The sequence below is a fragment of the Pelobates fuscus genome, chromosome 10, assembly GCF_036172605.1.
Source record: "Pelobates fuscus isolate aPelFus1 chromosome 10, aPelFus1.pri, whole genome shotgun sequence".
NCBI lineage: Eukaryota > Metazoa > Chordata > Amphibia > Anura > Pelobatidae > Pelobates > Pelobates fuscus.
The window spans coordinates 61,827,164-61,840,786 of NC_086326.1; the positions used below are offsets into that span (position 1 = coordinate 61,827,164).

Consider the following 13,623-nt stretch of genomic DNA (forward strand, 5'->3'; position numbering starts at 1 on the left):
TATTAAAATAATTCATTGTTAAAGTTTACATCAACTTACAGAGCTTTTTTCATTTTTTTATACTAGTTTCTAAAAATATTCTAATACTAATGCAGATACAATGATCCTTCATACCTCACAGCTTAACGTTCATAGTGGGGGGAAAAAATTATCTAGATCTGTCTTTTCTAAAAAAAAAAATACCTTGTAAACTGATTCTAAATAAGAGTGTCCTCCTTAAGATCTTCAGCTTAGTTTATATTTATAGCAGTCATGGAGCTGTCTTTGTGAAAGTAGAACAACAATGTGAATGACAAGTGATTTTCTGTTTCATTTGCAAAACACAAAGGCATTTCTAAGCACTGATACATTGATATGCACATTTTAATACACGCAAATTACAGATGTATATAATACACTTTTCTTTAGAGAATTCTTATTCTTCTTGTAAGCATTAACTAGATAATGGTGTAAACATGTTTCTTCTTGTGGCGTTCACTCAGAAGATCCATGTTATATAGGTTGTCTTGTTTCAACATTATATTCGCCTCCATTATTTTTACATGCTAACTTCTCTGTAAGAGGGCTGATAAAGCTGTCTAGTAACCTCAATGAAACTCCTATACATGATTTACACAATCTATTTAATAGCTATGGAATAACTTTTCCATATAACCTTTCCAATTGATAATGTGAAAAATGTAAGGGTTATTGTCTTGAAGAGCAGTCTCTTTTAAACTGCATCATTTTTCACATTGCAAAAAATAGGTTCTAAATATTTATAGAGCAATAATATAGATCATTACCTCTAAGCGTTAAGGTATGTAAAATTAAAGAAACACTCAAAGGATTGTAACCATAGAAACATAGAATGTGACAACAGATAAAAACCATTCGGCCCATCTAGTCTGCCCAATTTTCTAAATACTTTCATTAGTCCCTGGCCTTATCTTATGTCTAAGATAGTCTTTTGCCAATGATGGCAAACCTTGACACCATAAATTGTTTCTGAACTACATTTCCGATGATGCTCAGCTAGCTTTTAGACTCTAAAAGCTAGCTGAGCATCATGGGAAATATAGTCCAGAAACCATTTATGGTGTCAAGGTTAGCCATCACTGCCTTATGCCTATCCCACGCAAGCTTAAACTCCTTTACTATGTTAACCTCTACCACTTCAGCTGGAAGACTATTACATGCGTCCACTACCCTCTCTGTAAAGTAATACTTCCTGATATTATTTTCAAACCTTTGCCCTCACAACCTCTTGTTTTGCGGTAGTTGTTTTTCTTTTAAATATAGTCTCCTCCTTTATTGTGTTGATTCCCTTTATGTATTTAAATATTTCTATCATATCCACCCTGTCTCGTCTTTCCTCCAAGCTATACATGTTAAGATCATTTAACCTTTCCTGGTAAGTTTTATCCTGCAATCCATGAATCAGTTTAGTAGCCCTTCTCTGAATTCTTTCCAAAGTATCAATATCTTTCTGAAGATATGGTCTCCAGTACGGCATAAAATACTCCAAGTGAGGTCTCACCAGTGTTCTGTACAATGTCACAAACACTTCTTTATTTCTTCTGCTAATACCTCTCCCTATACACCAAAGCATTCTGCTAACATTTCCTGCTGATCTATTACATTGTCTGCCTACCTTTAAGTTATCTGAAATAATTACTCCTAAATCCCTTTCCTCAGATGTTGGGGTTAGTAGTGTATCAAATGTTCTTTACTCTGCCCTTGGGATTTTTAGGCTCAAGATGCATTATCTTGTACTTATCCACATTAAATGTCAGTTGCCACAGCACTGATCATTTTTCTTGTTTACATAAATAATTTGCCATTTGACTTATTCCTCCTGGAACATCAACCCTGGTGCAAATCTTTGTATCATCAGCAAAAATTTTAAAACTTAAATATTGCAATTTATTGATGAGCTTTCTATGTAGAACAGTAGCAAAAGCTTTACTGAAATCTAGGTAAGCAATGTCTACTGCACTACACTGATCTATTATTTTAGTTACAATAAAAAAAATCCATAAGATTAGTTTTGCATGATCTACCTGAAGTAAACCCATGTTGTCTATGATCTTGAAATCCTTGCGATTTTAGATGTTCAACAATCCTATCTTTAACATGGTTTCCATCACACTTTCCTCACTACGGAAGTAAGGCTTACTGGCCTATATTTGTTGGACTTCTCCCTTCTACCTTCTTATGAATGGGTACAATATTCGCTAATTTCCAAACTTCTGGGACTACTCCTGCTAACAATGGTTGGGTAAATAAATCCGTTAATGGTTTTGCTAGTACACCATTAAGCTCTTTCAATACCTTTTGGTGTTTCCCATCAGTTCCCATTGACTTATTTGTCTTTACTTTTGACAGTTGAAACCTCTTCCTCTGTAAACCATTACAGCTCAATGTAGTGGGCGTGTTGCCAGGAGACACTTGGCTCATTATAGTATTAGCACACAAAAACATTGAATCCCTCAGCACTAGTAATGTAAAAATTGAATTCAGAAAAGAAAAAGACCATGTAGCATCAATAACTGAAGTGTCAAAAAAGGAAAACATTACTGATGGTCGAGATACGTATGCCTCCGCAGTTTTCAATTGATCCTTCCCTATCTTACTGAGATTGCCCAGCTTTCTTTGTGAGTACTCATTCTCCACAGCATTCTCATAAAATAACTCATTAAACAAGTCTTGTAATAGTATTTTTTTTTATGTGCCTCACATTTTCAGTAATTATCACAGGTGATTCACTGTGTTAAACACGCTGAAATATGGGAATTGTTTATTGCACTATCATGCTCATTGTGCCCAGGGGAATCCCAAAAACCCAACTCTTAAGAAAAGTAAATTACAAGTATGTGGAAAAATGTGCTACTGCTAGATCTAGCAGAATGCTTAAAAGTTACTCCCAGAAAAGCTGGGATGGTCTGAGTTTTAAAATACTTGACAAATAAGCATACATCCCAGAATTCCAAATGGAGAAAGAAGGACACTTTTTGGGGGAGCAAAAATCAGTACTGGCTCCTAAATAGGGATAGTTGGGAGATATAATTAAAAGGTTAGTATTGCTAAAATGAGGCTCTTCAATGGTTTCAGTTAATGTTCAAATTAATATTGTTTCTGTTTCATGAATAGATGTAAAATCCTGATAAGTCACTCAGTTAACCTGGAAAGGATAAAATAAAGTTAGTTTATCTGTTCTGGTCACACTTTAGAGAATGCTCTCCTTTGTATACATTAAGAGCGGTGAGACATCTTGAAATAGTGAGAGTTGTCTATTCTAGTTTGGTAAGTTTATAGTATGCTCAAAGAATCTTTGATTTATCAGAAAAGCTGAGGATGCACTGTTTTACCATCTTTGTTTTTGGGTGGTGTGTTCTGGACCAATTTGGCGGAGTCCTTCTAAAAAATGATGGGTAGCACATACTCTAAAAGTGATATATTGTGGGGTAGGATTGGACACTAAGTTCAGCAAGGTCTAGCCTTGTATTTTCCAAAGCCTTAATGTAGAAATTACTTTTTCTGCACATGTTCATGAACACTTCTGTCAAAATAAAAGGTCTACTTTCTATGTTACTGCTAGAAAATGCACGCTTACTGGTGAAAAAAAACAACCTCTGGAAATAAAAACAGATAAGTTCCAGAATTTTGACATATACCACTGGGTAAGGCAAGTCAAAGAGTATTAAAATATTTAGTATGATAACTAACATTAATTCAATCAGAAATAATATAATATATAGGTCAGAAATATACCTATTAGTACAATATATTAAGGCAATGATTAGATTAACTTAATTTGAAGTTTTTCAAATATTTAGTTGATTCCTATTTTATTTTTGTTGTTTTTTGTTTTTCTATGTATACAAACTTTTCTGAATATGCTTATTCATAATTATTGCTCTATTTTTGTTAAGCATGTATGTGTATTGTTGCTTATATAGTTATGTAGTGAAGTAGAATTCAAGTTCATCAAGTTTAGCTTTTCATACATCTCTGTTACTGCTTCAGAATTAAAGGAAGGTGAAAAACTCAATTTTGAGAAATTTCCAATTTTTACATGAAATGTTAAGTATTCTTTCTTGACTCCAAGATCTCAATCAGATTTTTTGTTTATCTTTAGGCTAATAGTTCCACAACTTGACTGTTCTTACTTAAAAAAAAAAGTTGCAACTATCCTAAATTGGTGACAGTCTTTTGTACAGTCCGATCAAATGTCCAAAGAGGAGTTTGTACAAGACTTGTATATTTTTGTATAATGTGATTTTTGAGGAAGTAGAAAACCTATGGAATTTTGATTGTTTTTCAATATTAACAGATGAAAAAAGGAACAACTGGATTTTTATAATTCTCAAATTGTAATTTGATTTTGTAGTTTTTCTACTTGGGTAGAATTCACAAAACTTTTTTTTTATTTTGTTTTATTACTAATCTGAAAGCTATAAACTAGTATCTAATCCCACAATTTATTGTAATTATTGCAAAGTATGGATTCAAACAACCGTTCCTCAGTTGAAATATATCCTTTAAAATGATTGCCTATTTGAAATTGTTTTATAAAATGCCTTCTCTCTAGATCTCTTTAATCTCCCAACATGAGGAAGCAAAGACGGGTTCTACATTAGTATTATAATGAAAATGTAATTTATTGTTAAGGAATCATATGGAAAATGACAATTTAAGCCTTAAGACCTGACTTTTCCTCGTATTTTGATATTTACATAAATATCAGCTTCCAGAAAATCTCGTTCTTTGATATAAGATGTAAGTCCTAAATTAATCAAAGTTTGATCAGAGAACTTGCACATGAACACATTGATCATTCTGAGCCTACACGCTGTACGAGATAGTCATATAAAAACAGGTTGTTTATTCAAGCTGTGCTCTGGGTTGCTAGCAGTAATCAGATTACTTTATGCACTTCTCTATAATTTTTCTATTATAATTTCAGGGTATGTATTTTCTCTCCATTGTAAAGTTTAAATTGTAGTTTATGCAAGTTCTTGCAGCCTGAATTTTCAAGAAAAAACATTATTCATTTTTAAGGTTCTGTTATAATCCAGTTTATGTAGTAATCAAATGCTAATTATCTTCTAAACCTTTTTGTGGTATAAACTATTGGTGGACTTTTATTAACAGTTTACCGTATAAATCTCAGACTAAGACATGCTGCACAGTATACATCATACAGTCTTTATTATACGCTCATTGTCTCATCATCTGTATATAACTGTAAGTTTCTTTTCTAGAATGAAGGCTGTTAAGAATTTACTATGTCTACCTATACAAAAACTATATTTCCCATTTACTTTTCTGTGCTGATGAAGTAATGTGATCAAGCCCATGATATTATTGGAATTTGTACAAGGAGAAAGTCAGTTATGACACCTTTTATTGGATCAGAGTGACATTTCTGAGAAATATATTGAGGTTGGCGGGTAGAGTCAATCAAGGAATAAAAAATAAATGTGTGAAGGAATACTTTTAGATATGCCAGTGATTTAAGTTGCATTGCTCAAATGGTTAGTGTTGGACGTTTCATTGTTCTCCTCGTGATTGCCTTTAGTTCCAATTTTATGTCAGGGCAGACGTGAAGTCATCGCTTAAAAGAAATTTTAAAAAGCTAGTACAGCACAAAATGCACTGCTAACTCTATTTTGGAGATAATGAGAGCAAGCCTATAATGAATTTCCGAATATAGAAGGAGAAATCTGTCCCAAGACAAAGATAAAAAAAACTTAAATCTTTATTAGCAATGTACTAAAAATAAAAACACTTGTGTTCAAAACTTAAATAAACCTAGGTCTAAAGAATAATGGGGGAGGGGTGGAGAAAAACATGACAACAGCCACAATCTGGGTAAAGAATAGTTGGAGGGTAAATATGCCAGATCGAGTTTCTACAATGCTAAAGATACAAGTGTAAATAGAAAGTCGATACCAATAATAGGAAAAAAAAAGTAAGGATCCGAAATCTATGTAAGTGAATACATTGCCCTTAGTCTGGAGTGGGACTATGACAAGTTTAGTTCACAGGCTATACAGAAAAATACTATAGTCATAGTGACCAGATTCGGACATACTCCTGAATAAGATGAAACATAGTATATGTGTTTATAGCTTATGTGGACTTATATCAGCCTGAAGTAAAGTTGTATGGCCAGCAAGACATCATGAACAAATCAGAATGGAATATGATGAATGCAAATGAAAGGTAGCTAGGTCAAAGGGTGTGAATAAAGTCAATAATTTAGTGTGCTTGACAATAACAATATGAATCATAAAAAATATAAGCGGAGGATTTTAATGTGTGTAAAATTGAAAGTGCCATTAATGATGTATGAAGGAGTTGTAGTTAAACTCTTTGTTAAGCCCTAAATGGGCCAGAGTTTTAAAAGAATAAATCCACTGAGATTCATTTTGTAGCAACGATCTATTGAAATTACCTTTTCTTGTATTAGATAGAAGTCTTTCTATGGCCTGAAATTTTAAGTTGTCAGGTTTACTTTCATGAAAGTTAATCATGTGTCTAGCAAATGGCGTGGAGTAATGGTATTATTGATTGATGCAACATGTTGTAGTACCCTACGTCGAAATTGCTGGACTGTTTTACCAATATACTGTATACCACAGCTACAGGTGATAAAGTATATGACACGAGTGGTACTACAATTTCCAATTAATTGGTCTCAACAGTGATCTTAGATTGAGTTGATTGAACAGACTCGGAGGGGGTAATGTATTGGCATGCCTTGCAATTCCCAAATCTGTGGTCTGTGATTACCAGTTGGTTTATGGAGGCGTGGATGCCAAATGACTGTGTAAGTCCTGTAGGTTTCTAGGTCTACAAGCAGTCATAGATGGGTGGTCAGGTAAGTCTTTTTACAGTCTTTGTGTAGTAATATTCAGTAGTAATATTGGCCAGATTTGGTAAGCATGTGGGACATGGGACTCCAGCCCTGGTCAAAGGTGGCAATGCATTTGGGGGTCTGGGAGTCCTATATGGTTTTTGTTGATTTCAAACCAGTTAGTCTATCTGTTTGACTGGCTCGTTGAAAGGCTCTTTTTAAAACCCTATTTGGGTAGCCCAGTGCCCTCAAAATGTGTTAGGGGTAGGGTTAGGCTTAGGGAATTGCCGAATTGCCAAAGTGCTGAAGTCCCGAATTGTCAAAGTCCCGAATTTTGGAAGTACCGAACCGAAGTGACGAAGTCCGGAATTGCTGAAGTCCCAAATTTCACTGAACTGAACCAAACTGAACCAATTTTTTTGCCCATGCATATCCCTACTGACAACAAGACATTGTCAGCTTCCACATAGTTCTTAGAACTACTTTTGTTGGCTGGATGTTCACCACGATGCTCTGTGGGTTTTTACAGAACTTGTGACATTAGACAGCGTTTTAGGGCTCTCCAGGTTCTTGCATGCAAAGTTTATGTCCTCATAAGTAAGCATCTCAGTTTCTTCGGCCTGCATGGATTTTGGCCAAACAGACGCAATTGCAAAATAGTTAGTAGAAGTTAGCCAGAGGAGAGAGATCGGTGAGCAGTTCCCAAAAACCAGGCTTAACACTTTTAGTCTTCAATTCCTAAAAATACATATTTATCATCACTTAATCAATTACCTAGACTGCAAGTCATATCAAAACCTAAAGTTAAACCCTGAACTGGTGTATCATATACCTTACTCAGCTTGTATTTCATCTAAGTTTGTACATAATCTTAACATATAATATGGGGATAATTCCAGATAAAACTCTGTTCCTAAACCTTGATTTGATAATCCCAATTAATTACCTTAATAATCCCAAATAATTCAATATTATTGGATTAATTATATATAAAATATTGAAAACATTTCAATAGCTAATTCAGAAATCCTTGAACAATCTATTAATCTCTTACTACAAAATCCTAACTGCTGGCCTTTGTTCCCAATAATGAACAGTGCTAGAGATTACCCAAACAACACACACCCTCCTTGTGATAAAGTATCAATAAGCATAGGGAGGTTAAATACATTGTTAAATTGTGTATATAAGGTATAGTTGTCTAGGAGTGTATACATCAATGGGGACCAGAGGGCAGAATATCAACCAATTATGGGGGTCTGTAAAAATCTAAAGCGAAAGCATAACCTTCATATAGGGTTTGCAATCCTGACAGTCTGGGTCGTGGGCATAGCGCAGACATGCAATTAGGTACTTTTTGATTGTCAGCACAAATAACATTTTAGTAAATATGTTGAAAACACTAAGCATATTAAAAAGCACATTGTTTCCTGCACCTGCAAGGATGTAATTGAGACATAGTTCAAACTGAATATCAAAAAGTCTCCAAACGCAAAAGCAAAATATTAGGTGCTTTATCAAAAAACAAATTTAACCCGTTAGCGGGTTTTTTGGGTGGCCTCTTACCATTAGTTGGCTCCTTGTGAAATTATTGTATTATTTATAATCTCTTCGGGATCATTTTGCTGAAATCTTTTCATAAGGGTTTCTGGGAAAATGCTTTCAATTTACCAATGAAAATATAATACATTAGTTTAATAGATTAGAATTGCCTCACTTATAAACGTAATTATTTCAGCATCAAACGTTTGATCTCTAATAAAAATACAATTTTACCATTACCATATTGTTTTTGAGGTACACTAGATGAACCTTACTTAAAACTATAATGCATCAACTTAACCGATCCTAAAATAAATTGTTACAGGCAGTGGGCCCACACACTAAGGGGGCCCATCGGGTAACCCATGCACTTAGGGCCACCCTGTGGGCCTTTTGTCAGCATGGGCCTGGTCAGGTGCTGTGGCACTTTAACAGCGCAACCGGGCCCCTTGCTTTTCGGCAGCATGGGAGGAAGTAACGGGTGGATTATATATCGGACATTTTGTATATGTGTCTGAGGGTGTGTGCCAGTGTGTCAGTATGTCAGCATGTTTGAGTGTGTGTGTGTGTCAGTATGTCTGTCAGTATGTCGTGTGTATGCTTGTCAGTTTCTGTGTGTATGTTTGGCAGTGTCTGTGTGTTTCAGTATGTCTGTAGGCCTGTCTGTCTGCCAGTGTGTCTATGTGTGTGTCAGTATGTCTGTCTGTCAGTATGTCTTTCAGTGTGTCTATTTGTGTGTAAGTACCTCTTTGTTAATGTGTGTCAAAATGTCTCTGTGTGTGTGTGTGTGTGTATGTGTGTTAGTATGTCTGTCTGTGTGTGTGTGCCTGTCAGGGCACCGTGGGCGGCTCTAAGGGGAGGCTGCAATCCACTTGCAGCACTCACCCTCAGTCCCTCGCCGCCCGCGGTCTCCCCTTCCCCTACCTGTCAGCGAGCAGAGTCCTCTCAGCTCTAGGCGCCGCTCGCGTCCTCCTCCTCGCCTCCCAGTGGCAGCATGTATAACGCTGCACGCTGGGAGCCTGCACGCTTTTACGAACGCCAGGGTCGATCACGTGACCTTGTGTTAAAGTCACAGTACAATAATCACAGTGGGAGGTGTAAATATCTCCCACGTGTGATTGTTAATTCTGATTGGAAGTTATCCAATCAGAATTAACCATAGGATTTATATACTTACCTTTGCTGTCTCTCAGTGCCCTGTTGTGGTCTTGTGATACCTGTATTGCAGTCTGTTCGTGCGTCTCTCATTGGTTACCGATTATTTGGCTTGTTATTCCGATTTTCCCGTATTCTCCATTCCTTTGACCTCAGCTTGTTTCTCGTTCTCATTTTTTCTGGTTCCCTTTACTTGGCTTGTCTCCTGACTATTCTTAGTGTGCTTAACCCAGCCATTCTAAGGACCGGTATTGCACCCTTTACTTTCTGTGACCTGTTAGCGTGTTAGGTTCCCGAATCGTGACAGTACCAGTACTGAACTGTATCATTAAGAGTACCTGTAGCAAGCAAAAGTTAGCTTACGGCATATTATTAAGCTGGTGTTGGACCGCTGTAAAAGTGGAATTATCTAGTGGCTCTAGTCTATAGACATATGTATATGTACAGTATGGATACTTTACAACAAACGTACAGTCCAGGGAATATACTGAACTCATTGTGCAAACACCGCAACATATACATGCTATCCCACTCTCTTATGGGGACTTAACTACTAGACACTAGAAAGTGTAGTGGGCTTATAATAATCAAGTACCAATCATACCGGTCATATGAATCCCATTCAATATGATATTTAATATAATACAATGTAAAACTTAATATTTATAGAATAGGAGAAATATGCAGAGATAGAATGGTAAATAGAATTCAGGGACTATATTCTTGCAGTCCATACACCCCTTGTGGGGAAATATGTATTACCCACAGCCTACACCTAGGTCATCATTATATATATCTACCTATATATATTGGAAAAGTAAGTACAATATTTAACAACTTATCTCCTTTACTGGAGATTTCTCCCTCCTTTCTTGGAGGCTTCAGTAGACCCACATTAATTTCTGAAAGTAGAGTCTCTGTGAGAAAAAAACAAACACAAAAATGAATGTAAAAAAACTCAGAAATCTAAAAGATGCCTTCTTTTATTCCTTTTTTTTCTTTTTAGCTTTTACATTTCTTTTATTTTTTTCCATCTTTCAGATTTTTTTTTTTTTTTGAGCATGCATCTGGAATATGGAATCCGCAATCAGGTATCATATATATGTGATGGGCAACCTTGTAGCTGTGCGAACTGTATTTCTCATTAAGCTCCTTAAGCTTTATAGTCCTTGACAGCCATATTGCCTAAGGTTATTAGTCTGTTTTTTCAATTGTTGGCTGAAACTATAATTGCAGACAATGTTTACTATATAATACAATATAACACTTACCTGTCAGGTGATCCCATCATATAATTCATTAATATCTTTTATAGCCAACATACGAATATGTCATCACTTTCTGTTACCATGGTTTTAGAACACTTGCTCATCTAGGATACTTAGTGACAATGTGACAGATTGTCACCTCAAAGTATCTCTTTGTTGCATTCATTGTTTTAAATTCACTGTGCATCACCCAATTATGTTTTCACATTGGACAGGCATTTTAATAAGTGTTCATCTTTTTTTATATTTATTTGGAACAAATTATATTTACAGATCATAGACTCTGGCAAAGTGTGTTGTTATTTGAGTGGATGCCATCTTTCAGCAGCTGGTTTGTCATATAACCCTCACCTTATGTTTGCATTTATAAACTGTAATCTTCTTATTTACTACGGCCCCCAGTGATATTACAGAAATATTTTGTGTGAAATTGATTTTGCGGCTTTGTTAGCATAGCACTATTTTGTTTACTACTTTATATTTGTAATATTCCTTAAACTACAATTATTCTTCCAAATTGCATTGCTAAATCAGTAATACTAGACATCTTGGGGTAATACGCCATCATAACATAAGTTATAATAAATATATCAAATAAGCATATCTTTATTTTCTTGTTAGGAATTTCATTACATTATGTTCTAAAAAATAGACAAAAGGTTTGTGTAGGTTTGTTTCTGGCTTACTCGCAATGTTGACTAGAAATTTACTTTCTATTATACCTTTACAGTTAAAGTATATAGGTTAATTACAGTTTGTATCAAAAGTAATTTTTCTTATTTCTCCAGAGAAAGCTGATAATAGAAGTAGAATACATATTCACTCCATTCATACATATAGCATATATACTGATCAGGCACAACATTAAAACCACCTGCCTAATATTGTATAGGTCTACCTTGTGCTGCCAAAACAGCTCTGATGCATTGAGGCACAAGACATCTGGCTTTGTCCAGACATTAGCAGCAGATTATTTTAAGTCCTGCAAGTTGCACGGTGGAGCCTCCATGGATCATATTTATTGTTCCTACACATCCCACGGATGCTCACTCGGATTTAGATCTGGGGAATTTGGAGGCCTAGACAACACCTTGAACTCTTTGATAAAGAGATGGTTGATAAACCATCAGATCAAGCCATTCTTCCTTTACACCATGGTTCAGTTCTGACACTCACGTCCCCATTGAAGGCACTTTTGGTGGTGGGCACTCTGCCGGTCTGTAGCTATGTAGCCCCATATACATCAAACTGCAATGAACTGTGTGTTCTGAAACCTTTCTATCATGGCCAGCATTACATTTTTCAGCAACCTGGCTACAGTAGCTCTTCTGTGTGATCGGAACAGACTGACTAGTCTTTGCTCCCCAAATGCATCAATGAGCCTGACACCTATTCATTGGTGGTACTAACTACTGCATATCGGAAAGACCCCACAAAGCTTTTCACTTTGGAGAGGCTCGTAACCAGTCTAGCCATCACTATTTGGCCCTTTTAGAGTCACTCAGATCATTTTGCTTGCACAGTTTCCTGCTTTCAAAACATGGAATTCAAGAACTGACTGTTCACTTACTACCTAATATATCCCACCCCTTGACAGGTGCCATTGTAACAATATAATTAATTTATTCACTTCGCCTGTTAGCGGATTTAATGTTGTGGCTGTTTTGAGTTTTACAAATTTGGTATTTCAGTTATAAAAGTCATTATTCTATACCAGAATATAAATCCATATAATTTAAATGTTACGGTTGCAAAAATACATCAAAGTGTATTATTTCTTCCTTAAAAATTTTTTTTCCCTATGATGTGATTATTAAAAAGAAAATTTAAAGGTAGAGATTTTTTTGGGAGAAATTTGAAAATTAAGTTTATTTATGCACATGCGGGTAGCCAATAAAAAGACAAAAGTCCTATACCTACTTTACACATTTTAATCGCCTCTTTACTCTCTAAATATGCAACCTTTGATCTCAAGTTGTTTGAGCTCAATGCTTTCATGGGTGCATTTTATTTACGTTTTACTTATCTTTTTACTTATCTTTCATATCCTCCAAATTGATGCAATGACTATCTGAATCACCTAGATCAGGGGTACCTTAAAGGTAGATCCCAAGATGTTGTAGAACAACATCTCCCATTATGCTTTTCTTGCCCTTAGAATGCTTTAGAATAACAAGCATCATGGAAGCTGTAGTTTTAAAACATCTGGGGATCTACCTTTTGGACACACCGATCTAGACGTTTACAAAGTCTTAATGACACACATGAGCATGTACACAGGAAAGCCAACTCTTTTGTTCCACATCCCTGGTGCACCCTCCTAATGCAAGGGAACCACCATTCCCCCAAACATAAAAACTTCAAGGAATGGAGAGGCAACTCAATTAAGTAGAAATAGTAGGCTGTATTGAGCCAGGACGTATTTAAGAAAAATGATCTGAAAAGTATGTTTTGGCTATAACCTTAATCATGCACAGCAAGTCAGCATGTGGAAGCACAATATATACCTATAAGCAGATAAGTTAACAAGGTCACAAGACACAGAAATAGTCACATGGATAACAATGTTTATAAAGAATGAAAAATAAACATAATGTAAATAAAATATATAGAATCAGATACTGGTTATGAAACATGATTAGAAGGATACTTGTGCACAAAAATGAAACAATAGCAATAGTATAATTTTAGGCATATATTCATCAGCTGAGAATAAAAATACAGGTATGCATATAAATGTAATTTCAAGAGAACATAGTCCGTGTATCAATGGAGAATGCGCATGGCTCGGTAGTAAACTAACACAAGGAGCTT

The 13,623-nt window shown here is 35.5% G+C and overlaps 1 protein-coding gene across 1 annotated transcript in view; it reads left to right on the plus strand.

The window, feature by feature from the left end:
- PCDH15 (protocadherin related 15) overlaps positions 1–13,623 on the plus strand; it is a 1,410,242-nt gene that overhangs the window by 417,329 nt on the left and 979,290 nt on the right. The window lies entirely within an intron of this gene.